We start from the raw sequence: 15,957 nt of genomic DNA, 5'->3' as shown, positions 1-15,957 counted from the left end.
TATTCACTAAGGAACCCCTATGTACTAAGCGTTTGGGACAGTACAATAGAACAGTAAACAATGACATTCTCTGCTCCCAACGAGCTCACTCACAGTCCTTTTCTTCCTCCTCCTTTTTCTCCTCCTCTTCCTCTCCCTTCTCCTCCCCCTTCCTTCCACTCAGGGCTGAGCCCCACTGCTGCAGAAGCAGCTTTTTCAGCATTGAAGTGCCAACCCAAACCCTCCAAATGGTCTTTCCTGATGTGGGGCCCTACCCATCTCGGGAACAGCAAGCTAACTGCTCCGTCACCCGGCACTCCAGAGAGTTTTCCTTTCCCACCACGTGGTGTGTACCAACCTCACTGTCCTCCTCAAGCGGAGTCTAGTCTAGTGCTCTGCACAAAGTCAGAACTCGATAAATGCCAGCAATTGATTGAGAGATTGATTGATTGATCTGTTTACCTTCCTGCCTGGCTGATCTGGCCTGGGGCAGTGAAGCAGAGCTGACTCTTTTCACTGTCTTGTTTACAGATAAACATCTCCCACCTGCCTTGAAAGAGCCCACACTTCAGACTTTGAAATTGGTCCTCTGAAAGCATTCTGTTCATATTTTAAAAATGGGTTCGTCTGCCCTGCTCGCCTTCAGAAAATTGACCTTTCCTTTCTTTCATCCCTTCTCTCCCAGATAGTCGTCCACATCATTGCCATGTTTGTTCAGCGCTGACTGTGGGCCAAGCACTGTGCTTAGCGCTGTGGAGCAGATTGAACATAGTCCCTGTCCCACACAGGGCTCACCATCTAAAGGGGAGGAAAAACATGCATTTTCTAGGGTATCTCCTTGACAGCCTCCACAAGCATTCCCAATTTTGTAGGATAAATTTGCTGCTTACTGGACTCTTATCTCCACTAGGATAGTTTCTGGGCTCACATTACTGTTTCCTAGGGGTGATTAACTAAGGAATGGGTTTCCTTAATTAGTAGTAGTAAGGATGTACTATTGAGAAGCAGCATGGCCTAATGGAGAGAGCAAGGACCTGGGTTCTAACCCTGGCTCTGCCACTTTCATTGAATCTTTAAATTGCATTTATTGAGCACTTACTATGTGCAGAGTACTGTACTAAGTGCTTGGGAGAGTACAATGCAACAATAAACAGTCACATTCCCTGCACATGAACTTACAGTCTTGTCTGTTGTGTGGCGTTAGCCAAGCCACTCCACTTCTCCGTACCTCAGTTACCTCATCTGTCAAATGGGGATTAAGACCGAATCTCATGTAGGACATGGACTGGGTCCAAACCAATTTACTAACCCCAATGCTTAGAACAATGCTTTTCGCATAGTAAGCATTTAACAAATACCATAATCAAAATCATAATTATTATTATTATTTACAGTGCCTGAAACATAGTAAGTGCTTATCAAATACTTTTTAAAAAAATTGAACATCCACTAGTAAGCACAACAGACGCTTGATACATTCCAGACGACAAGGGATTTACACCCTAAAGGGCTAAACATGAAAATATTTACCAAGAGAGTTATCAGAAAAAAATAAATAATTGAGTATACAATTTACAAGTGCACGATATTTACAAGTGCTGTGGATAGAAACAAACATGTTCATGCCAGAGATAGCCACTGCAGGAGAAGAAGCGTGATCTAGTGGAAAGAATTCAGGCCTGGGAATCAGGGGAACTGGGTTCTAATCTCTGTTCTTGCCTTGCCTCTGGACCTCTGTTTCCTCCTCAGTAAAATGCGGATTCAATAGCTGTTCCCTCCCCTTTAGATGGTAAGGCCTGAGTTTGTCTAGGGACTGTGCCCGACCTGATTATCTTACATCTCTTGCATTGTTGGCACACTGTAAGCGCTTAACAAATACTATTATTATTAGATTGATACAACTCATCAATTCAGCTTGCCCACAGAGAGACCTGTGTTATTTTCTCAGTCTGAAGGCTTGGGCCTGTTTAACCTCTTTCCAACAGGCAGGGGCCCCGTAAACAGACCCCAGTAAAGACAATCTCCCCCACAACCCATAGCTAGCTCCAAGGGCCAGGCTGGTTACTCTGGCAGTTTCCGGTTACAAGCCAGAGTCCCCTGAGTCCTTCCAGTTAGAGTCCAATAATGGATCAATAACCAGAACCACCTTCCCCACCTCTCCCAGGCCTTGTTTCGAGGAGGCAGTGCGGTTAATGGGGAGTGAAATTGGAGAAGAATGTGTGGAAGTTTGTGGCTTTTATCTCTAAAACAAATAGTAAATTCCTCTGGGCTGCTGCTGGAATTAAACAATGATGTGCTTGGGGAGGTTTTAAGGCGTTGCTGTGGCAACTCCCCGGCTGTTTTGGGGCAAGACCTAGTTAAAGAGGAAAGGGAACAAAAATAAGAAAGAGAAGAGGCTGGATGGGGTCCAGGATTTGTGGGGGGGTGGGGGAGGGGGGTGGGGCGGGACCCAGGGAAGGGGTCCTCAACTACCCCTATGTGGAGTTTGGATGGGTCTGATGGGTTCTGGAGTAGTCTCCCGACTGAAATGTTTGTTGCCCCAGGGTTGAGGAGGGACAGGTGGGGAGAGTGAGTAAATCACACCCATGTATGTGTCGTATGTGTCGTATGAGTCGTGTGTGTGTCGTCTCCCCCACTCCCTCCACCCCCCGCCTCTCCGGGGTCTAGTCCAGAGGCCCCAGGAGTAAGGCATAGAAGGAAATCCTCTCCTGGCAGATTCTCCCAGAGAATCAAAGCGAACACTTGGGCTGGGCAGCACGCGCTGGGAGTAGGGAGGATAAGTCCCGTGGTCTGGCTGACAGAAAGGCCTGCCAACTTACTGCTGCCTGAAACAGTCCTGAGCTTCAACTCTGGTCGTGGACCCGAAATCATGGGAATCCGTGGAGTTTTTTTATTGGCCGTGTCCAATGCCGGGGACTCTCTGGGAGGGCACAGTCCAAGGGGGCTGGGGGAGAGAGGCAGGAAAGCCCAGCACAGCCAGGCTCCCAGGAAGCTGTCTCCTTGAGCTAATAATACTAATAATGATGATGGTAATAATAATAATAATAATGTATTTAATCAGCGATGACTATGTGCCAAGCACTGAGATAGATATTCATTCATTCATTCATTCGTATTTAATGAGCGCTTACTGTGCGCAGAGCACTGTACTAAGCGCTTGGAAAGTACAATTCAGCAATAGAGACGGTACGTACCCAACAACGGGCTGACAGCGTAGAAGGCGGGAGACAGAGGTACCGGATGATCCCATTGGACAGAGCCCCGGTCCTACCTGGGGCACATAGTCTAAGTAGGAGGGAGAATAGGTATTTTATCCCCACTTTACAAATGAAGAAATTGAGGCATAGAGAAGTTAAGTGACTTCCCCAAGATCACAGAGCAGGTCGAAGGCAGGACGGGAATTCAAACCCAGGTCTCCTGACTCCCAGTCCTGTGCTCCTTCCTCTAAGCCCAGCTGCTTCTACTGTGGATTGTGATTTTTCATGACTGCAGCTGCCCACCCATCCCCCCTGCCAGTCCACGGGCTTCGTGTCCTCTGCGTGAGAGCAGCCAAGTCAAGAGACCGGCTGGGCCAGCTTCAGCAGATGGTTGATGAGGTTGGCAACTGCCTCAGGGCACCACATCAGAGGAGGTGGTGGCTCAGTGCTGGTGGGAAAACACCAGGGGCTGGGGGTGGAGGGCAAGCTGGTGGCTGGAAACTCAGAGCCGGTGCCCGTGAGGACAGGGACCTGGAAGAGGATCTCAGTGGCTCTGGGATAAGGGGTTGTGTTGGAAGAGGTTTTCAGGGATCTCCCCAAGAAAACACTCTAGGTTCAGGGATTCGTATGGGCTTCTTCTGGCAGACACCCAGCACCACATAATGGTGTCGCACAAGAGCCGGGCAGGCGGAGGAACTCTCTGTGCCCCAGGGCAGTCAAATGTCAGGTCCAGCTGACCCTGAAGACCAGATTCTGCCCAAAGAGGTCCAGAAGCCTGCCCAAGACCTCAGGGGTGGGGGAGGTGGGGGTGGGGGCAGAGGGTGGGGGTTCATTGTTTCAAGCGTGCCCAGAATGGACCCATAAGTCGGACAGTCTGGCTCCTGGAGTCTCTCTGCCATTGTACTCTGCTCTCCTTGGCACAAGTGGTACCTGGGGGCCAAAGAGGAGGGCCTTGTTCCTGTTTCCATTGGCAGATTCCCCCCTCCCTTCTCTGTCTCTTTACAGCCATCCAAGCAGTCAGCACCAGTGTCCAGGCGGAGCTACCGCTGCCCTCCCCAGCTGCATCTCCTCATTGCTGCAAGCCCCTCTTCTGCCCAGATCATTTTTCTAAAAAATTGCTCTGCTCACATCTCCCTGCTCCTCCTGGCAACCTGCAGTGGTTGCCCATCCATCTCTGCAGCAAGCTGAAACTCTGCACCACTGCCTTTAAAGTCATCAATCAGCTCTCCCCCACCTACCTTTCCTCGCTGATCTCCCACCACAACCCAGTCCACACACTTGGTTCCACTGAAGCCAACTTACTCAATGTACCTCAATCTCATCTCTTTGGCCATTGACTCCTTATTTAAGCCTTTCCGCCTGCCTGGTGCCCTCTCCCCCTTCTTATCTGACAGCTCACCGCTCTCCCCATCTTCAGGACCCTACTGAAATCACATCTCCTCCAGGAAGCCTTCCCTGACTAAACTCTCTTCTCCCCACCCTTTTCTCCCTCCCTCTGGGTTGCCTGTGCACTTTGGGTGTGTACTCCATAAGCACTCTGTTGCTCACTCCACCCCCCCCCCCCCAGTACCACAGCACTTGTGTACATCTCCTTAGGCTCTTTTGCCTTCCCTAACAATAATTTATTCTAATCAAACAATCCATCAAGTATCTGTCTCTGTGCAAATCAAATATCTGTCTCCCTAAGCACCTTGAGGACAGGGATTATGTCTACCGACTCTATTGTATTTTACTCCACCAAGGGCTAAATAAAGTGTTCTGCACAGAGTAAGCCCAGAGAAGTTAAGCGACTTGCCCAAGAGCACAGAGCAGGCCAAGTGCAGAGCATTGATTGATTGAGTGTACTGTCTGCTCCCCAGTTAATCGATGGTTAATGGCATTTATTGAGAGCGTACCATGTGCAAAGACCTGTACTAAGCACTTAGGAGGGTACAATATGATAGAGTTGGTAGACTGAGACTTGCCCACAAAAAGCTTACAGTTTGAAGCACCTAAGGTAGATCCGTGCACACACCAAAGGCATAAGTCAGTGCTGAGACCCCAAAAGAGGAAACAGTGGGGTGAGGGGAGGAGAGGGAACAGTGAGAAAGGAAAGGAGTCTGGGAAGGTCCCTGGCCAAACAGTCCCCAAACTGGTCAGTCGGCCAGCAGATGGAATGAGTGCTCCCAGAATACCGAGCTCTGCTCTGTTTCTTCAGTTTTCCCATCTGCAAAATGGGGAGAATCTCCCTGTCTGTCAGGGGCTAAGACCGGGGTGAGTTCTCTTCTGGATGGAAAGGGGCTGTCATTACTTTCCCAATCTCACTCGGCCTCAGCCCTGCCCAGGGCCCCGGGCCCATTTCATTAGCTGACCTCATCTGCCACCTTCTGTCCCTGCAGTCCTTCTTCTCTAAATGGCCCCTTTCTCCTTTTCACTCTGGTAAGAGCTCAAGCCTCGCTATCTGCCTCCATCACTGAGGCCCGTGTTTATCTTCCTCTGACTTTCTTCCTGAAATAGCTCCGGGTTATCTGGACCCTGGGAGACAGCCCGAATGTCATTCCTCACACTCTCCCTCCCGCTCAGGCCAGCCAGCCAAAGCAGATCTTCCCCCTCTTAATCCGCCTCCGAATTCCAAACCTTATTAGTCTGAGATGCCCGGGTGATGACACTCAGGGGGCTGGCAGGGCCAGGGGCCAGCGTAGGGGTCAAGTCAGGGGCTGGGATGGGGCAGAGGCAGTGCTCAGGCAGGCTCCCTCCCACTGGCTGGGCCTAGGCTGTATTCACTCCCCAGGGCAATCAGATACAGTCCCAAGCAGGGACCCCCTGACCCCTCACTGCGCCCCAGGGGGGCATGGGGAGGGGAGAGAACATCCTCCTCATTCCAGAGCGCAAGGAAGACCACCCCAGAGCAGGGCGCTTAGTCTCTGGCGTCTGGAGATGGAGGGGAGGGAGATAGGTGGTGAAAACAGCCAGGCCACCCAACTGCCAATCGATCTATCATTACTCTTTACTGTGTGCTTACTGTGTCCAGAGCACTATTCTAAACATTTGGGAGAGTTCGATACAACAGAGTTAGTAGACACATTCACTGCCCACAAAGAAGTCACAGAAAAAAGCCCAAAACGGGGGTGGGAAATGGGCTGGTTTAGGGAGGAAGGGCAGAGGAGCAGGGCCACACGACAAGCCAGGCCTCTCCATCCCTGAGTCCCAGGCTGGAGGTGCCCCTTCCTCCTCCCTCCACTCCCTCCCCACCGGCCATAAGACATTCGTGGTTGTTCCTGCTGCTCCTTCCTCCCCGGAACCTGGGCCCTCACATCTCTCTCCCTCTCCCCCAGCGGTAGTATCAGGAGGCGTCAAGAATGGGTCAGGATTCGCCTCCTGGAGGGGGTTGTATCTGTGTCTCTCCCCACCCCTACTCTTCCCAGCTCGGCTACACAGGCACCCCCCCACACGTGGATCCACGAAACCCTTCCCCTTCCCACTGGCTTTCAGACTTCCTAGAACACTGCAGGATGCCCCTCCCTCCACCCCCCCAGGCAGGCACTGTGCACTGCTCAGAACAGTCTGCTGGTTCCCTGAGGGACCCTTCCTTCCCCTTTCTTGGACTCCAGTTGGGTTCCAGTCGAGCCCCAGCATTTCAACCCGCTCTTCCCAAGGCCCAGTTCTGCCTTGTCTCTTCGAGGTCAGGAGATCTGTCCTATCAGTCTCTGCCCTGTGGCTCACCGCTACACAGATGCGGTGGCGGAGGAGGGCCGGGAGGGATTCTTCTCTCCATTTTAGAGGTAGGGAAACTGAGCCCCAGAGGAGGGAGGCAACCGACTTCTGGGAGGCCCCATAGAAAGCCGAGCCTCATACATCTCCGGCCTCTTGCCGGTCCTCGATCCTCCCCCCGCCCCCCCCGCCCCAGGCACAGATCTGGCCAGTCTTCCTCCCTGGGGAACCTTTCCTTGGGGCCCAGCCCAATGTTTTCATTCCTCCCAGCATCCTCCGGGCCGTGTCCATAAAAAGCTGAAAGTTGTTTCTCCTGGCTCAAGGAGAGAGAGAGCACGTTTTCCCATAGGATGCATGTGTCTATTGTTGCGGGCGACGATCCTTCGATGAAGTTCAGGTCGCGGCACAGGCTGACAAAGGACAGGAAACCCAGAACCTGAGCCTGATGTTTCTGCACAAAAGCCACCAAGGGCCGCAAGGTGAACTGAAGGCTGGCCGGCTCGGAGCCTCCCCTCTGTATTTCCTGCTCTTTGTTAACTGTGTCACAAAAACCCTTCCACAGCCCTCGCCTCCCCCACCCCCCTTTGTATTCCATCTTTACTCCCGGAGCAAAGAAGGACCTCAATATAGAAACGGGTGGGCCTGGGCCCGGCCAGCAGGATATGGCTGGGCAGCCGGAAGCTGTGGCCATTACTAACCCCTTTCAAAATTAAAATAACTTGACCATAAAATCCTCATAATATTCATCATGTCTCCTGTTTCTGGGCTTGGGATTAAAGATGGTAACAACCCCTCATGAACTAAGAAGGAACAGACAACTTACCTGCACCCTAGAGCTCAGTTGGTGACCAGCCCGGAAGCAGAAGACTGGACTACTTGACTTGTTGAGGTTTGATCCAGTTCTCATTAAAGGTCATCTCCCTCTCTTCACCTTCCTGGTCTTATCCAGCACTCCCCTCAAAGCTACTGTCTCCTACAGGAAGCCTTCTCTGGTTTAACAATGGCGGGGCAGGGCTATTTGCCCTGACAAACTTGGCTAACTACACCTCCACCCTTCCTCCGTCTTTCAGTAAAAGCTCCCCAAAGGGAAAATGTTAAAAAAGAAATATTTTCTTGGCCCAAAATGGAGTTACTGGGTCCCTGGGACTTCTGGGGGAGGCCTCTAGGCTAGATCGTGCAGGTGGAGGGGGTGGGGGCGAGATGGAGGAGGAAAGGTGGGGAGATTGAAGAGGATAATCCCAGGGATTGGCCCAGAGCCTGGAAGTTGTTTATAGGGTGGGGAGGGGGTGAGACAGATCCAGGGCACAAAGCCCTGTCAAAGTAAAGAAACCCAGGGATGAGTTCTGGAGGTCGGAGGATGGGGAAATGAGGATTAGCCAATATCTGTAATGCTTTTATTTAATATTAATGTCTGTCTCCCCCTCTAGACTGTAACTTCACTGTGGACAAGGAATGTGTCTACCCTGTTATTTTGAACTCTCCCAAGCACTTAGTACAGTGCTCTGCACACAGAAAGCACTCAATAAATATGATTGATTGATTGATTGATTGAAGAGAATCCTAGCCCAGAGGATTTGGGGGGTGGGAGCCTTTGGAGCCTCTTCCACTTTCTGAAAAGCAGCATGGGCCCATCCCACTTCAGTTAGAGATAAGGGAAGATTTCCAGATTAGATGCACTGGGAGAAGACCCTCAGGGACCCCTGAGGTCTGAGGGGAGGGGGATTCTGCTTCTCCAGAGTTTGGGAAACAAATCAGATGCTCATTGTTTTTATTTGTAATTTGTGCCTTTTAGCTCCACTGTACCTACCCAAACTGTGTACTCACCGGGCACTAAATACATACCGTTGATTGACTGACTGATTGACTAATGCTCTCCCATTAGGTTGTGAGCACTGTTGAACTCTGTGAGCTGGGTCCCCTATTTTCATTGTATGCTCCCAAGCACCTAGAATTGCACCTTACACTCAGTAGGTGCTTGGGAAAAGCTGACAGTGACAATGATGATGATGATGTTGATGATGACGACCTTCCTGCCTTTTGTCTTTCCCTTTTCCAGGTCATATGTCCAGATCATTTTTCAGAAAAAACATTCAGTCCATGTATCTCCATTTCTTAAGAACCTCCAGTGGTTGTCCGTCCACCTCTGATCAAACAAAAACGTCTTACCACCCACTTTAAGACACTCAATCAGCTAGCCCCCTCCTACCTTACCTCCCTGGTCTCTTACCACAACACAACCCTCACAGTCCACTTCTCTAACACCAACCTACTCACTGTTCTTCTATCCCGTTTATCCCACCGTCAACCCCTTGCCCACATCCTTCCACTGGCCTGGAACTCCCATCCTTCCCACTTCATATCTCTCAGTTAGAGTTAAGGGAGGACTTCCAGACTGGATGCACTCGGAGAAGACCCTCAGGGATCCCCATCCTCTGAGGACTAAGGTGGAGGGGAATTCTCTTTCTCTGGAGTCTAGGAAATGAATCAGATGCTCATTTTTTATGGTATTTGTTAAGCACTTACTATGTGCCAGACACTCTACTAAGCACTGGGATAGATACATGCTAATCAGGTTGGACACAGTCCATGTCCCTCAGAGGACTCACAGTCTTAATCTCCATTTTACAGATGAGGTAACTGAGGCACAGAGAAGCGACACACCGCAGAAAAATGATGGAGTTGGGATTAGAACCCAGGGTGCCTGACTCCCAGGCCCAGGCTCTTTCAATTGGGCCACGGCTGTTTCCCCAAGTCCCCGTCGTTTTCTTTGATGGCAGAAGCAGGGTCCTGCCCAGGAGCAGAGGATAGACCGGGACAGGGAGTTTCTCTAAGAACTCTGGAATCCTGGGAGCTGAAGCCACTTGGTCTTCTCAGTCTCACTGAAAACAGGTAGAACATTTGGCCTGGGGGGGACAGAAGACCAAACCCGGTGGCAGAAGAAATTCGTTCCAATTTGCTGTGTGATTCAGAGCAGGATTCCTCCAGGCTGCCATGGAGTAGCACATATGAGGGGTGAGAGATGGAGAACTTGGAAGGCAGCCAAAGAAGAAGCCTCCAAAAAGGTAAGAACAAAGGACCTAAATTCTGGGAGAGATGAAAGGAGTTAGGAAAGGAGTTAGAAAAGGGCAGGCTCAAGGGGAACCTGTAAACTCTCTTCAAGATGAGTCGTGACCTGGAAAAAGGTTCCTCCTTTGAGGAAATGGTCTTCCATTGCAGCATGAAGAATTGAGGTGAGACCTAAGAACTTCCTGACTAGCGGGATTGCTGAGCGCTGGAACAGGAGCCAGAAGGAGGGATCGTAACAGTGAGATGAACCCTGCCAAAAGACCAGGTGATCTATTGAAGCTCTTTCTAGCCCTAATCAATAATAATAACAATGATGGTATTCGTTAAGCGCTTACTATGTGCCAAGCACTGTTCTAAGCATGGGGTTAGCCAATTCTAAGCACTGGGGTAGATATGAGGCAATCAGGTTGTCTCACGTGGGGTTCACAGTCTTCATCCCCATTTTACAGATGAGGTAACTGAGGTAAAGAGAAATGAAGTGATTTGCCCAAAGTCATACAGCTGACAGTGGCAGAGTGGGTATTAGAACCCACAACCTCTGACTCCCGTGTCAGGGCTCTTTCCACTAAGCCATGCTCCTTCTATAGTTTGATGGCCACTGCTAGCCCAGGCTGCCCAATCAGGAGCCTGCTTAGGTCCAAGGAGGCAGATTTGGTTTGCTCTTCTCTGCCGCCATTCCAAAAAACCTCAATATCCCCCTGCCTTCCCTTTTCAACTACCATGTCTTCGTGTACCCTGGAATATATCTCCACTGGAGATAAGTGGAATAATACATCCCCAGCTGTGCAGTGTGAGTGTGTAACCTTATCAAATCGTTCTGGTGGCACCGATAAGAACAAGGCTCCAGAGGTTAATGAAGTCATGGGAACCTCAGAGCCAAATCAGAGCCTTTCCCCGTTGACTCCGGTGAGTCACTATCTGGAGTCTCATCTCTCTCTGCCTGTCGGCCGGGGCCTTCCCCGCCCGAGGACCAGACAGCACCGGGCTGAAAGGTGCTTGCCAGGAAGTGAGGGACCCATATGTCAACGTCCTCTGGACTGCGATGCCCCGGCCCCAAGAAGCACAAGGGCTGAAATCAGCCCGTCGGTCATTCCGAAAAGGAGGTCAGCTTGGGGCCCCCGGCAGAGACCGTTCAATCCGGGGAGCGGGGCGGGAGCCGTCGGACTGCCACCATAGTGAGCTCTGGCCGGCGGGGCCCCTCGGCCCTGTGTCCTGTTTTCTGAGCCTGAGGACTCGGTCGGTCTCGGCAGGAAGGAGGGATAATGGATTGGAGTTTGAGGAAGCAATCAGCCAGGGAGAGCGATTAAAAACCCCATTCGTAAATCTCTTCTCCTTCAACTGAAGGAAAAACAAAAGTCCTGTTCTGGCTGTTTTCTCAGTGTGGTCTGCTCTGGTGGGCAGCCTAAAGGGCCCTGAGCTTGCCATATGGAGCCACGCAGAGATGAGTCTTGGAGAAACTCAATTCTGGCAGCCAAGGGGATCCCAGGAACTGTTCTGATACGGTCTTGCAGATAGCCACCAGCCCAACTCATTCAAGAATGAGACCTCCATCTCCTCCCTCGATGGCCTTTTCCAGTGTCCTAACTCCCTGCTAGCCCAGGTCTGTCTTTGCTCGTGTCTTCCTGAAATCTCTCCTGCTTTAGGGGGGGCCCATTTCTTCTCGACCAGCCCTCCATAGACACGGGGCTGGACTGTGGCTTCCTCACAAAATCACTTCATTTCTCTGGGCCTCTGCTTTATCTTCTGTAAAATGGGGATTAAATACATGTTCTCCCTCCCTGTTAGACTGTGAGACCCATGGGGCATAGAGACGGCGTCTGACCTGATGATCTTGCACCTACCCAGTACTTAGTACAGTGCTGGGTACATAGTAAGTGCTTAATAAATATTATTATTATTATTATTATTATTATTACCCCTCACAGACCTGAAGATATTGCTCAGCCAACTCCCAACTTTCTCTTCTCCAGGATAAGCAATCCTAATTTCTTAAACCTTTCCTCATAAGCCCCATTTTCCATCCTTTTAATCATGTTGCTGCTCTTCTTTAAACTCTAATTTCTCTACATTCTTTTTAAATTACAAAAACCAAAACGGGACACAGGACACTAGGTGTTTGGGTTAGAATGCCGTGAGAGAATTAGGGAATGCAGGATTTATCGATCAATCATCGGTGATATTTATTGAGCATTGCTCTGTGCGGAGCACTGTATTGAGCACTTGGGAGAGTACATTTCCCTCAATCCCTCAGTAACACAAGAAGGGGAGATGCAAGGAAACTGCTTGCTGGTAGCAGAGACAAATGAGCAAAGGCGTTAGGGACAGATGTTAGTGAACAGTTTGGGCTGGGGAGCGGGTTGGGGAGGAATATTCTTCCCATGTTTTGAAAGAAGATGACGATACATGGTTGGAAGAAGATGAAGAGTTAGTTCAGTTCTCCTTGACCCTTTGCTAGAAAAAGGAAAAGGTCGGGCTGTCCCGAATTAGCATCCCAGTCAGTGACCTCATCTTATAAGAGCACAGATCTCTCTCACTTTACACTGGGGTTGCACAAGGAGCTGAACGAAGCAGTGCAAAGGGAACCCCGTTTTTCAGAGGAGAGTGAGGGTTGGGTACTGAACCCCTTCGAGCCATGTTTCACTCTGTCCAGTTGGCTTGGTTTAGACCCACGAGTCCCTCCCCCTCTGCTGACTCCAACGACTGGGTTAGTGGGAAGCTATCTAGAAAAGTGTGATTTGAAGGTCATGCCCTGGCAGAACTGCAAATACTGACAGCTGGAATAGGGTGGGTGGGGGCTTTCTGCATCAGGCAGCATGGTCTAGTGGAAAGAGCACAAGGCTGGGAGTCAGGACACTGGGCTGTAGTCCTGTCCGAGCCACTGGGCTGCTGTGTAACCTTGAGCAAATCTCTTGACGTCTCTGTGCCTGTTTCCTTTTCTGTAACATGGGGATAAAATTACCTGTTCTCCTTCCCTCTCAGACTGTAAGTCCCATGAGCCTGATTAGATAATCTTGTGTGCACACCAGAGCTTGGCACAAAGCAAGCCCCCCAAAAATGCCATCGCTATTGCCATGAAGTGGAAACACAGGCAGTCCTCAACTTAAGACATTTCAAGTCACAACAGACGGCATTTTAAAAGTATATAAATCCACGCCCTTTTCCGCCCTTACAGTACCCTGACAACATTGCCCTCTTTAGGGCACCTGGCTCTGGGGATGTGGATGGGGAGGTGAGCAGAAAAGAGGGGGCAATTTTAAAAGTCACAATGGAGGTAAATGGGGAGGAAAGTTTAAAGAGGGTGGGATGAGGGCTGAGAGGGAGAGACCGGGGCGAGAAGGAAGGAGCATCACCTGATAGCTGGCCAGAATCCCCAGGGAGGTTTACATGTCCATTTCACCTCTGATGAAGTAGGCTAATCTAGCGTGGAATGGACACGATTCTGGGTAATAAGCCTGTTACAGGCGGGGAACGTGCCTGTTGATTCTGTCGTATTGTACTGTCCCAAGTGCTTAATACAGTGCTCTGTAAATAGTAAGTGTTCAATAAATACTATCGATTGATCGATAATTTGGATAATTTGGATAATTTGGATTAAAAAAAAGGACATCTGCCCTTGGATCAGGAACCAGTCTCCATTATTCCTCTAGGCAAATTGATTCTAAAGTTTAACCTTTAGACTTGACGTAGTTTACAGGAATTCACAGGGTAAATAATAATAATTTATCATAATTGATAAGAGAAGCAGCGTGGCACAGTGGAAAGAGCATGGGCTTTGGAGTCAGGGCTCATGAGTTCGAATCCCAGCTCTGCCACTTGTCGGCTGTGTGACTGTGGGCAAGTCACTTAACTTCTCTGTGCCTCAGTTCCCTCATCTGTAAAATGGGGATTAAGACTGTGAGCCCCACGTGGGACAACCTGATTCCCCTATGTCTATCCCAGCGCTTAGAACAGTGCTCGGCACATAGTAAGCGCTTAACAAATACCAACATTAATTGTGGCATTTGTTAAGCACTTATTATGTGCCAGGCACTGCAGTAAGTGCTGGAGTAGCTACAAGCTAATAAGGTAGGACACTGTCTCTGTCCCACATGGGGCTCACAATCTTAAGCCCCATTTTACAGATAAGGTAACAGAGGCACAGAGAAGTTAAGTGACTTGCCCAAGGTCACACAGCAGACAAGTGGCAGAGCTAGGATTTGAACTCAGCTCCTTCAGACTCCCAGGACCATGCTGTATCCACTAGACCATGCTGCTTAATCCAGTACTCTGCACAGAGTAGAGCCTAACTTCTTGAGGGCAGGGATCGGGTCAACCAACGCTACCAGACTCTCCCAAGAGCTGAGTACAGTGTTCTTCACACAAAGTGTTCCATATATCAATCTATCAGTCGTATTCATTGAGCGCTTACTGCGTGCAGAACACTGAACCAAGTACAGCCCTTTAGACTCTAAGCTCGTTGTGGACAGGGAACATGTCTACCGACTATGTTTTACTCTTCCAAGCGCCTAGCACAGTGCTCTTTCCACAGCATATTATTCATTGAGTGCTTAGGAGAGTACAATACACGTGGTAGGCATGTTCCCTGCCCGTGGATTTTACTGTCTAGAGGTAAATACCACAGATTGATCGATCAGCTCTCCCTCCATTATGCAGCTGTAGAAGATTTCTCTTCTTCATATCTCAATTTCCCTCACTGTAACCAAGAGCTGTCTTGGAGGATTAACCAAGTAATATTCTAAAAAGCGCTATGAGCTTCCTGGGAGGAAAGAGTGCTTCAGCTCCAGTGGATCCTATCATTTTTACTGCAGAGTCTGAGAACTCACCACGAGCCAAACTCTGCAGTTCATGTCTACCTAGGGAGCCGCAAGGGGTTTTTTTCATCATTACAGAAAGTCCCTTTGAGGACGTTCAACCCGGTCCCTCGGGGTCGGTGAGCCGGGCACAGCCTCGCCCACACAAACACTTTGTGGGGTTGGAGCGGATTGGGTCACCCAGCACTCCCCTGCAGGAGTACTTGGTTGTTTTCCCCATTTGTCTTTAGGTCTGCAATGTTTTTATTATCTGGGGAGAGCTGGGGGCAAGGGGTTCGGGAACAAACTTCAGGCGGTGCAGGGGACAGAGGACCTCTGGAAATTTTACACAACCACTCCCCCACCCCCCAGGCTCTGTCACAAGCACACACATGCTTTCACACCCATGCACAGGCGGGCATGCGCGTGCGCGCGCGCACACACGCACACACGCACACACACACACGGGACCGAAGGGAACAGGCTCTGTCCTCCCTACACCCTGCCTGGGAAATGAGGCCAGAACGGACGGCGCTTCCTGATGAAAACAACCCCGTCAGCCAGTTCCCATGTCCGGAGCCCGGACGCCTGGAAAGCAAGTGCCCGGCTCCCAGCATTTCATTTCTGCTCTGATCCCAGCTGCGATAGAAGCCCTTCACTGGGAGGACTCACACCTCCCCCCACCTCCACATGTCCCCCACTCACCCCCCCCCCTTAGGCTGTTGGCCCCTCAGTAGGGGGCCAGGTCAAGTTATTTTTTTTTTAAATATTTGCTAAGCACTTACTATGTGCCAGGCACTGTACTAAGTGTTGGGGTAGGTACAAGCTCATCAGGTTGGACTTAGTCCATGAGCCCGATGGGACTCACAGCCTTAATCCCCTTTTTACACATGAGGTAACTGAGGCACAGAGAAGTTATGTGACTTGCCCTTAGCTTCTTAACTTGGTCAAGTCACGCAACAGACGAGTGGTGGAGCCAGGATTAGAACCCAGGTCCTCTGACTCCCAGACTCGTGTTCTTCCCACTAGGCCATGAAGTGGAGGGGGCTCACAGAGGGTGACCCACGTTTTCAAGCTCACAAAAATGTTTCCAATGGTCCCCACGCCCTTCCCCAAACCCTGCCACCCGCTTTCCGGTGGTTCACACACAAGTACAAAATCAAAATTTCTCTCTCCTGGAGCCTGTCCATCATTACAGGCCCTGGGTCCACCACTAGCTGAGCCCCGGGGAGAAT

Source organism: Ornithorhynchus anatinus, chromosome 10 (assembly GCF_004115215.2).
Source record: "Ornithorhynchus anatinus isolate Pmale09 chromosome 10, mOrnAna1.pri.v4, whole genome shotgun sequence".
Classification (NCBI taxonomy): domain Eukaryota; kingdom Metazoa; phylum Chordata; class Mammalia; order Monotremata; family Ornithorhynchidae; genus Ornithorhynchus; species Ornithorhynchus anatinus.
This window is presented reverse-complemented; position numbering follows the sequence as displayed.